This window comes from Miscanthus floridulus, chromosome 1, assembly GCF_019320115.1.
Source record: "Miscanthus floridulus cultivar M001 chromosome 1, ASM1932011v1, whole genome shotgun sequence".
In the NCBI taxonomy this organism is placed as follows: Eukaryota; Viridiplantae; Streptophyta; class Magnoliopsida; order Poales; family Poaceae; genus Miscanthus; species Miscanthus floridulus.
In genome coordinates, this window is record NC_089580.1 from 59,517,965 (window position 1) to 59,527,061 (window position 9,097).

At 47.0% G+C, this 9,097-nt stretch overlaps 1 pseudogene; it reads left to right on the top strand.

The window, feature by feature from the left end:
• Positions 1 to 6,893: 6,893 nt before the first annotated feature.
• On the top strand, positions 6,894 to 8,894 carry LOC136484855 (UDP-xylose transporter 1-like; annotated as a pseudogene).
• The last annotated feature ends 203 nt before the right edge of the window (positions 8,895 to 9,097 follow it).

The following is a 9,097-nucleotide window of genomic DNA, read 5'->3' on the forward strand; positions in this document are numbered from 1 at the left end:
GTTTACCAATAGATCTCTGGCCCTGATAAGTTTTCGGTAGCTTAGTCTGTTAGTTGCCAAATTTTTTCTACTGATATGCCAAGTATGTTTATGCTTCAGCATGTAGCCTCCAGTAACATAAGCCTGTCAGACATACTTGAACTGCCAAGTGCCAACACTTTAGAGTTGGGTCATGCCTGGTACGCCAGATATATGGATACAATGAGGCTTGCCTTGATATCGAACTTATGTATTGCTTTCACTTACATTGGATCAAATTGAAGTATATCTATCCAAAGAAAAAATGAATTTCATGAGAGCTTTGTTTCCTCGACTTAAAGAAATCCCTAGAATGAAGTACACCATGTCCTCTGCATTCTGATTTATGATGACAAAAAAGAATTTCATGAGAGCTTTGTTTCCTCGACTTAAAGAAATCACCAGAATGAGTCAATTTAAATGCTATAAAATTTTAGTATGTACTGCTTAAAAATAATCCTTTGATTCCTCCAGGTTTTGTTTGTGTACATAAAGAATTGGGAAACTGAATTTAGGAATTCTGCATTTCTTTGTTGTCTATTGAATGCTCTCTCCTCTCTGGACAAATGTCAGTTCATTGGCTTAGAAATGTGCAGACAATTTATTCAGTAAACGAGGTGGTTTCTAGAAAAAAGAATATATGGAAGATACAATATATAAGGACCATAGTTGCAAACTTGCAATGTTCCCTGGTGGAGGAACGTGGTATGCTACTTGTGACTGTGAGAGGTTTACAAGGCAGGGTCGAAAATGACCCCACACATATATAATTAAACATATATGTAGCCATGAGGGCCCATTGTCAAGTTCGCCCTAGGGCCTTTGAAAACATAGAACCGGCCCTGGTCGAGGATCGCTGCATTCAAACCCGTTGTTGTCCTGATTAGTATGATCAGGACTTCATCTGCTTTATTAAATGATTTAGTTCATTAGCTTTTGGTGAACGAAATACCGTGTGCTTCATGTAGTGAGGAGGGGGGGGGGGGGGGGGGGGGGGGGGTGTTCGGGTGTAATAAAACTATCGTTTGGTTCAAACAGGCCAAACTGTTTTATGGTTGCTGCTTCCTACACATTATTTGCTAAATACTTACCAATCTGCTAATCATCGAGTGGACCACAGAATTTGCAACATTTCACGTAACATCTTGTAGATGAAAACTTAACATGAGGTATGAAGTGCCTTTCATTGTCATCTTAGTATCGCACTGATGCTTTGATTGCTTTCCAGTCACTGCGAGTCAACAATAGACAGATAGTACCTTCTGAATGATATTTTTTGCTATTCGTTTAATTTTCCAGGAAATAGTGACATTTAATTGCTATATGCAACCTCCTATTTTGTTACCCTCATACCTCTGCCAGATGCAAATAAAACTGGTGTGGCCCATGATGGCAATAAACAATATTCGTTAGAGCGAGCAAAACAATGACCGAACAAGAAGCGAGGCAGATACTGGGTGTCTCGGAGGAATTCAAGTGGGAAGAGATTGTACAGGTCTGCTACTTCCCTTGTTTCATTTCGCATCGACTTGTTATTATTCGGACGCACACTTCTCACATCAATGTGAACAACTATGTGTTATGCAGCGATACGATAACTTGTTTGAAAGAAACGCAAATCTGGGAGCTTTACCCCCAATCGAGGTTCACCGGGCCAAGAGTGCCTAGAAACAGTGTACCAAAAGAACAAACAAGATGAGCCTCCTAATTGAAATCCCGCCCCTTAACTGCTCTGATATTCTTTTTCCCCTCATAAGAGAACTGTACATACCGACAACGGTGTGGTTGTATCAGTAGTATGCAATGTGGAACCAATAAGCTTTGTGTGCAGCGACTGCAAACCTACCTGTATAAGACTGATCTGTAAGGTCTCGCTGGACTGTGGCCCGGTGGCACCTACAACTTTGTTATTTTGTCATATGATGATTGTACGAAACCATATTCTTGTACTGTGTTATTCTTGGTGCCATCTGCATTGGTGTGAAACGAACAAAGTTCCGTATTGTTTACTTTTGAATTTTTGATTGAGGGTATCTCTGGATGGAGACATTGGAGGCATGTAGGTTCGGCTTGCGTGTTGTAAACATTTCTGTCGTTTAGCATTGACAGACGTTGTAGGTTAGGTTCGAGCATACTGCATACAAATTTGCATCGGTCTACGCTTGACCTTGCTGTTAGGCTGCCAAACGGGCATTTTGTCGTTTATGAACAACTAATGATATTCTGCCCGTCAATCAGGCGAAGAATTCTGCATGATTCCAAAGTGTTTGGTCCTGGTCCCAATATCCAGCTGATGAATAACGTATTTGCTTCCAACTTCTTGTAGACGAATATTTGCTTGCAACTTGCGCTGTTACATTTCATTCTACGAGATTTGGCAGCAAGTCCAAAATCATTTTTCTTACATGTATGATCTAGCCTAGGCTTGTCATTCCTCAGCGGGCGCTCGCTGGCCACTGCCTCCCTCTCAGCGATCAAAGGCTTCGCCCTCTTTGATCGCTCAGATTCCAGAGCTTGGGCGAGTTTTGAGAAGCTCAGATTCCAGAGCTTGGGCAAGCCTGAGAGCAAAGTCAATAATAGAGCCAAGTACTTCTATAAGTCAAGTTATGAAGCCAAGCTATACAATAGTTAACATTCTATTTGTTTATAAAATTTCTTTATTATTATATGTCTTCATTCTCTTTTCTATTTCTTTTCACATACTCCCTCCGTCCGGGAACAAATGTACGTTTCCGGTTCAAAAAATTTCCCATAATAAAAGGTCATTACGAACTATCACATCACATTGTACCAAGGCAATAAAAATTAATCATGTCAACATAAAAAAGAAAAAAAACATGGAAACGGCTAGCTCCTCGTCTAGACCTCCCCGGAGGCTCTCCAGAAGCTCCTCGTCCCGTGCCCTGTCTCCAGTCTCTAGGGGCTGCCCAGCGGGCCAGCACGGAGGGCGAGGCAGGAAGAGCAGCAGCTGCAGCCCCGCTGACATCGATGGACCTAATGTTCACCGAGCAAATATCACGGGGGCAGTTTTGTCATTTTAGCTCCGTCTTAGTATTCGTGCATAAATCTAGATATGCAAATATTATTGGATGGAGGGAGATATCTCTGTTGAACCCCACTGTTGCATATGCTTCCGTGTCTTAGCTCAGTGCTTACATAATAACCAAGCTCTCTCTTCTCTCTCATTCTTCTCTCTTTCGTATCAGCAAAAATATTAATTAGCTTGTACTTGCTCTGATAGTGGGTGTGTCTACTGTCTCCGCTTTGGATCACCCAATCGTGTTTCTGTTCCAGTTTTGCGGTTCAGAAAAATTCAGTATCAGTCGTTTTCATGAAAATTTCGTCCATCGATCGATGTTACGAAAGTACGAAGTACGAACAGAGACTTGTACAGATTCCAGTAGTAGTCTACTCCTTTTTTCATCTGACGTGATCGCCGGAACGGACCCGTCGTGGTCGTGCATGGCGCTTGTCAGGATGCAATTGGTGCCTTGGTGGGCTGCAGCGTGCAAGGTTGGATAGCAGCGTGCGCGTACGTGATGCTGCTGAAACAGCGGCTTGCGGCTTCTAACCAAACAGCAGTTGGGGTGAGCCAGTCCATGTGTCGAAGTGGCACGATACCTGTACGTTTATATATACCCAAAAGGAAAAAGAAAAAAAAGGTACGTGTTCCGGGGCTCTGTTTTGTCGGGTTGCTGATGTGGATGTCCTGTTCGTTTGGCATGATACGGTGTTTTTTTCTCGCAACAAAATAGCATCAGTCAGTCCATAAGTCACCGAAATGATTAAGCGAACAGGGCGTAGGATAGGATTATCATTATCATGCTAGTAGTAACCTAGGATCGAATGAAATCGTGGTCTCGTGGGTGGGACACCACACCTCGACACGGCGAGGCCAGGCGCGGAGGCGAGGAGAAGGTGAAGGTGATGCGGCGCGACGCGATCATGCGACCGACGGCGGGCGTTTGAGCTGTTCGCCCACCTACCCACCCTCCCTCCCTCCATTCTCCGGATGAGACTTCCTCCGCCTCACGCATCTCCTCCACCACCCTCCCCTCCTCGGCTCCTCCCTCCTCCAATCCAATTCACAAAACACACGGGCGGGGCCATCAATTGCCCAAACCGCGGCCCCCTCCTCGGAGTGAGACGAGGAACGGCTCGCCTCTCTGTCTCTCTCCCGCTCTCCTTCCTCGCCCGAAGATCCGATCCAACGAGGAGTCCCCCGGCCGGGAAGAAACCGCGCATATATTAGATAGATAAATAAAGGATCCTCCCGACCGGAGGCGCGAGAGGTGCGTACGATGCCATCCCCCTCCTCTCCGTTCCCCCATGTTTTTTTCCCTCTTCCGGATCGCTTGCTGGTTTACTTCTGTCTGCTCATCCCAATCATCATCATTCGTCGATACGATACATGCCCGTTTGTTTATTTTGGTTGATTGAATCGCTCGTCGAGAACCAGGATTCTGTTCCTCCTCTCGCGGAATCTGGATTCTGTTGATGGGGGGACATGTCATGTGTTCGAGTGTCTACCTAGAAATTTTCGGAACATCTTGGTCGCCTCGTTCCACCTCCTTGACCCTATCTCGGATTGGACATGGCCTGTGGCCGCTACCATCCGATGATGCCTTCAGTTACTGGCGCTTGTTTTGATGATCGACGCGCACAAGCTCCGCTCGTTTCAAGAATACATTGCCATTTATTTACATAGAGACAAATATTTATGAGAAGGTGCATGTGCATTTTTGTGCGTCATGCTACTGGAGCGTTGCGTATGGCTTTGGGCATTATCTGGGTGCATCTGATCTGCATATTGCAGAGCAAGTGGTGTATAGAGTTAACAACCCGGAGGTTGGTGGCCAAAATGCATAACGTGTGTGTGTTCCCTCCATAATCCGTATGAACTACTATGAAGTAGGTCAAGTTGGTACTGGTATTAGTTACAGAATAATCTTGGTTAAACCAACTTAGACAGACAAGGAGGGGTGCGTGGTCGTCATTAGTTATGCACTGCAAATCAATAATAGCAGTAGCAAACTTTCTGGATAGACAGGCAATGGGTGTGCAGCTAAAACAACCGGGGTATTCTGCTCACATAAGCGTGCCTCGTCACTGTTGCCAAGCTGGTAGTCAAACCAACGAAGGGGATCAGGATCAGCACAGGCCCTGCCTAGTGTCTAGTTCGACGTGGCAGCGCTGCACTGGCCTGAGGAGTCCCTTGTTCGCCCCTGCGCCATCCTCGCCTCGCTCATCGCGTGCGTGGCGGGGCGGCGCCTAATTCCGGGCAGACGTCGCCGTCGGTGATGGAGAGATTGGAAAGAAAAATGTCTCCTGTCCTCACCACCCTGCTTGTCTGCGTTCCTTGCGAACAGCACTCTCTGTTCATCCGTTGATTCAACGCGTGAATTTCGCGGAGAAATGGTCCAGAGTCTGCAAATGGTACTGCTGCCGTGCCTCATGTTCTGTTCCGGCAGTCTCTGTTCTCCGCCCTGAAATGGCCAAGGCCTAGGCCCTAGGATCACTGCCGCTGCGCTGGAGTACACTGCACAGGGATCTGGGGCAGATGGAAGTTTCTCTGACACCGTGCACATCGACCGCGGGCTCCACCTCGTGCACGGCACGCAGTAGCCGGTCGCAAGCACCCAAGCTCTACGCATCCACACCCGGATCCCGCCGGTTTCCATGCCGGGCTCCCGTTGACCTGCCGCTTCTTGGTAGGGTCTAAATATGTGCTCGTTTTTTTTCACACGGAGAAACAACTTTGGACCGAATATATATATATATATATATAATATTTATATATATATATAATATTAATATTATATTTTATAATTTATGGTACATAATAATATTATTAAATAGATATTTAAATCTAGTTTTTTAATATATTTATTTAGAGATATAAATAAATCGAGTCAAACTTTTGATATGGAAATCAAGGGCGACGGAAATCAAGGGCGACAGCTAATTAGGACAGGTACGTGCCTTAATTATCATCACGAGATCTCGAGAAATGCTTTCCAGCACCGACTAATCAATGGATTGTAGTACTCCAGTACTGCTAATTTCCAAGTTTCCAGAACATATTAATCTTTTTACCATGTCGCCTTGTGCCAGCCGATTTACATTGGTGACTGAGTGACCGTAGTTTTTTTTTTCTTTCTGCCTAATTCGGACGTATTATACATCGCCATCTTTCTTCCTAGTTGTATTGGTGTGTGCCACTGCCACACTGCAATACTGACAGGTGTGCTGGTGACTAACCACCTAATGAAAATAGACATACTGAATGGTCTCAAATTGTCACAAAGACACTCCAGGTGGCTACCTACTTGAACCTGCTTTCTTCCAATTGTTTCCTTGCCACTAAGCACCAAAATCAATGATTTGGCCCAGGTCAATCTGCTTTTTGTTGGACGGTAGTACGTAGCACTCACACATGTGTTCAGACTTCAGGCCACCAAATGCAAGTTCATGGCCCGATGGATTCTTGCAGCAATTGCACTAACAGTCTCGCTGTGGGAATGGGATGCACACGACTAAACAATCGGTTCAAATCAATTGTTTTCTTTTTGATCTACACTGACACAAGTTGCAGATCATGCCACGTGAACACCAGTACTTTTTCCACTCCCTTGCCTCGGGATTTGCTGCCGGTCCGTCTGACGTCGGCAAATGTCAACGCTATGGAGCGAGCTCATCACGTGCGGGCGGGCGTTGTGTATCCAGTATCCTGATTCCTAACGAGAAAAGAGGACATCGAGATTCACAGCCTGCACGTCTAGGGATTCGCCCACAGCAATCGTTGTTCTTGTTTCATTCATGGCTTCGTCTGCACCAGCAGGAGGGGAAGTCACGGGGCCGTCGGCGGGGAGGAGATGTCGGACGGCGCGGGCTCCCGGACGGGCGTCGCTGGCGCGCTGGGCCTCTCGGTCACCTCGTCGGTGGCCATCGTCAATCTGCAAACAAGTACCTCATCAGCACTCTCGGCTTCTTCTTCGGTCAGTATGTGCACGTGTTTCAGAGGTTTCAGAACTTAACGATACCCCCTAAGGCAAAGTTTTTGGCCAAAGTTTCTGATTTTTTGTTGCTGCTGGCGTTTTGGGGTCGAATGCAGCGACGACGCTGACGAGCTGGCACCTCATGGTGACCTTCTTCACGCTGTACATTGCCCAGCGGCTGCACTTCTTTGAGCCAAAGCCAATTGACGCGCGGACCGTCATCTCCTTCGGCCTGCTCAATGGCATCTCCATTGGCCTCCTCAACCTCTGCCTCGGATTCAACTCTGTTGGCTTCTACCAGGCAAGCATACACTGACTAATACGCTACTATTTGCTGACCAGTAGTATTATGTTCTTGCCTCTGAATTTGCCATTGTTTCTTGAAACAGATGACCAAGCTGGCCATCATACCCTTCACCGTAGTCTTGGAAACCATCTTTCTGAACAAGAAGTTCAGGTCATTCCCAAAATTCTGGCCACTTTCTGCTTAATGTGTAATTTGAGCTGCTCTTGTTCCATGTCGTGAGAAAATGACTTCTCATACTCAACGAGCTTGAACCTTTCAGTCAGACCATCAAGGCCTCCCTCATGGTCCTGCTCCTGGGAGTCGGCATCGCATCGGTGACTGATCTCCAGCTCAATCTCCTCGGCTCCATCATTGCCGTGCTCACCATAGCTGCGACATGCGTCGGACAGATTGTATCCTTGTGCTTGCTGTTCTGACATGAACCAGTTCAGCAGCCAAGCGAGCTGCTGGATCTTACAGTCTTTCATGCACCCTGCATACACTGCATCCACATGCTGGCTTGTCATCCTTAACCTTGTGTTGAACAAAGCTGACCAACCAAATCCAGAGGAGGCTGAAGGTTTCCTCGACGCAGCTGCTGTACCAGTCGTCGCCGTACCAGTCCGCGGTGCTGCTCGTCACTGGGCCGTTCGTGGACAAGCTCCTCACCAAGCGTGACGTCTTCGCTTTCAGCTACACCACCCAAGTCGTGGTAAGTACCTTGGCACAATAGATCTCGGTTCACCGGACCGATAGATTAGACATCTGCAGCGTTTTCAACTGTAACAGTGCTGGCGCGCGTGTGCAGGCGTTCATCCTGCTGTCTTGCTCGATCGCGGTGTGCGTCAACTTCAGCACGTTCCTGGTGATCGGCACGACGTCGCCCGTGACGTACCAGGTGCTGGGCCACCTCAAGACGTGCCTGGTGCTCTCCTTCGGCTACATCATCCTCAAGGACCCCTTCAGCGCGCGCAACGTGGTAGGCATCCTCATCGCCATCTTCGGCATGGGCCTCTACTCCTACTACTCCGTCATCGAGAGCAGGAAGAAGACCGAGGCCGCCAGCTCGCTGCCGGTCGCCGCACAGGTAACTAATAAGCGCATCATCATCACCCACTTCATTCGTCTGAAACTGTGAAATTCGGGAGGCCAGAGGCGATAACGACGACATGGATATACGTTGTTGCAGATGAGCGAGAAGGACTCGGCACCACTCCTCGGCGCCAAGAGCTCGCCACGGACAGAGAACAAGGGCGAGGAGACCTTCGACTACATGCCGAGGACGGCGAAGAGCGCGTTCACCGGCCGGTGAGCCTGTAGCTTGTACGAAGTACGCACTTACCTTTCTAGAGTGGTGGTAGACGACGAACAACACGGCAAAACGGGAATGTGCTAGTGAAAGATGTAACGGAGGCAAGTGACATTCCAATCATTTTGCGTTTTCTCCTCCGGAGTGGTGATGGGTTGCTAGAGCCTAGATGACAGAATGTATTGTTTCTCGAGCTTGAAATAGCAGATTGGATTGGTGATAGTACAAGACGTCCTGTAAGGTTTGCATCAGTTTTAAAGTTGTCAGGTCACTTTTTTTTCCCGTTGTCCTAATACTGATGGTATGATTGGGTACCAGAGTTGGATTGGCTGGAAAATATCAGTTTACCAAGGCTTTACCGTGTTTTTTTACTAAAACAAAAATAAATACCGTATCTGTAAAGGTAGAAAAATATAAAACGATAATTGTAGCAGTATTTACCGTTTCCCACTGTACAAGTGTGTCATCGTATTTCTACCATAAAAT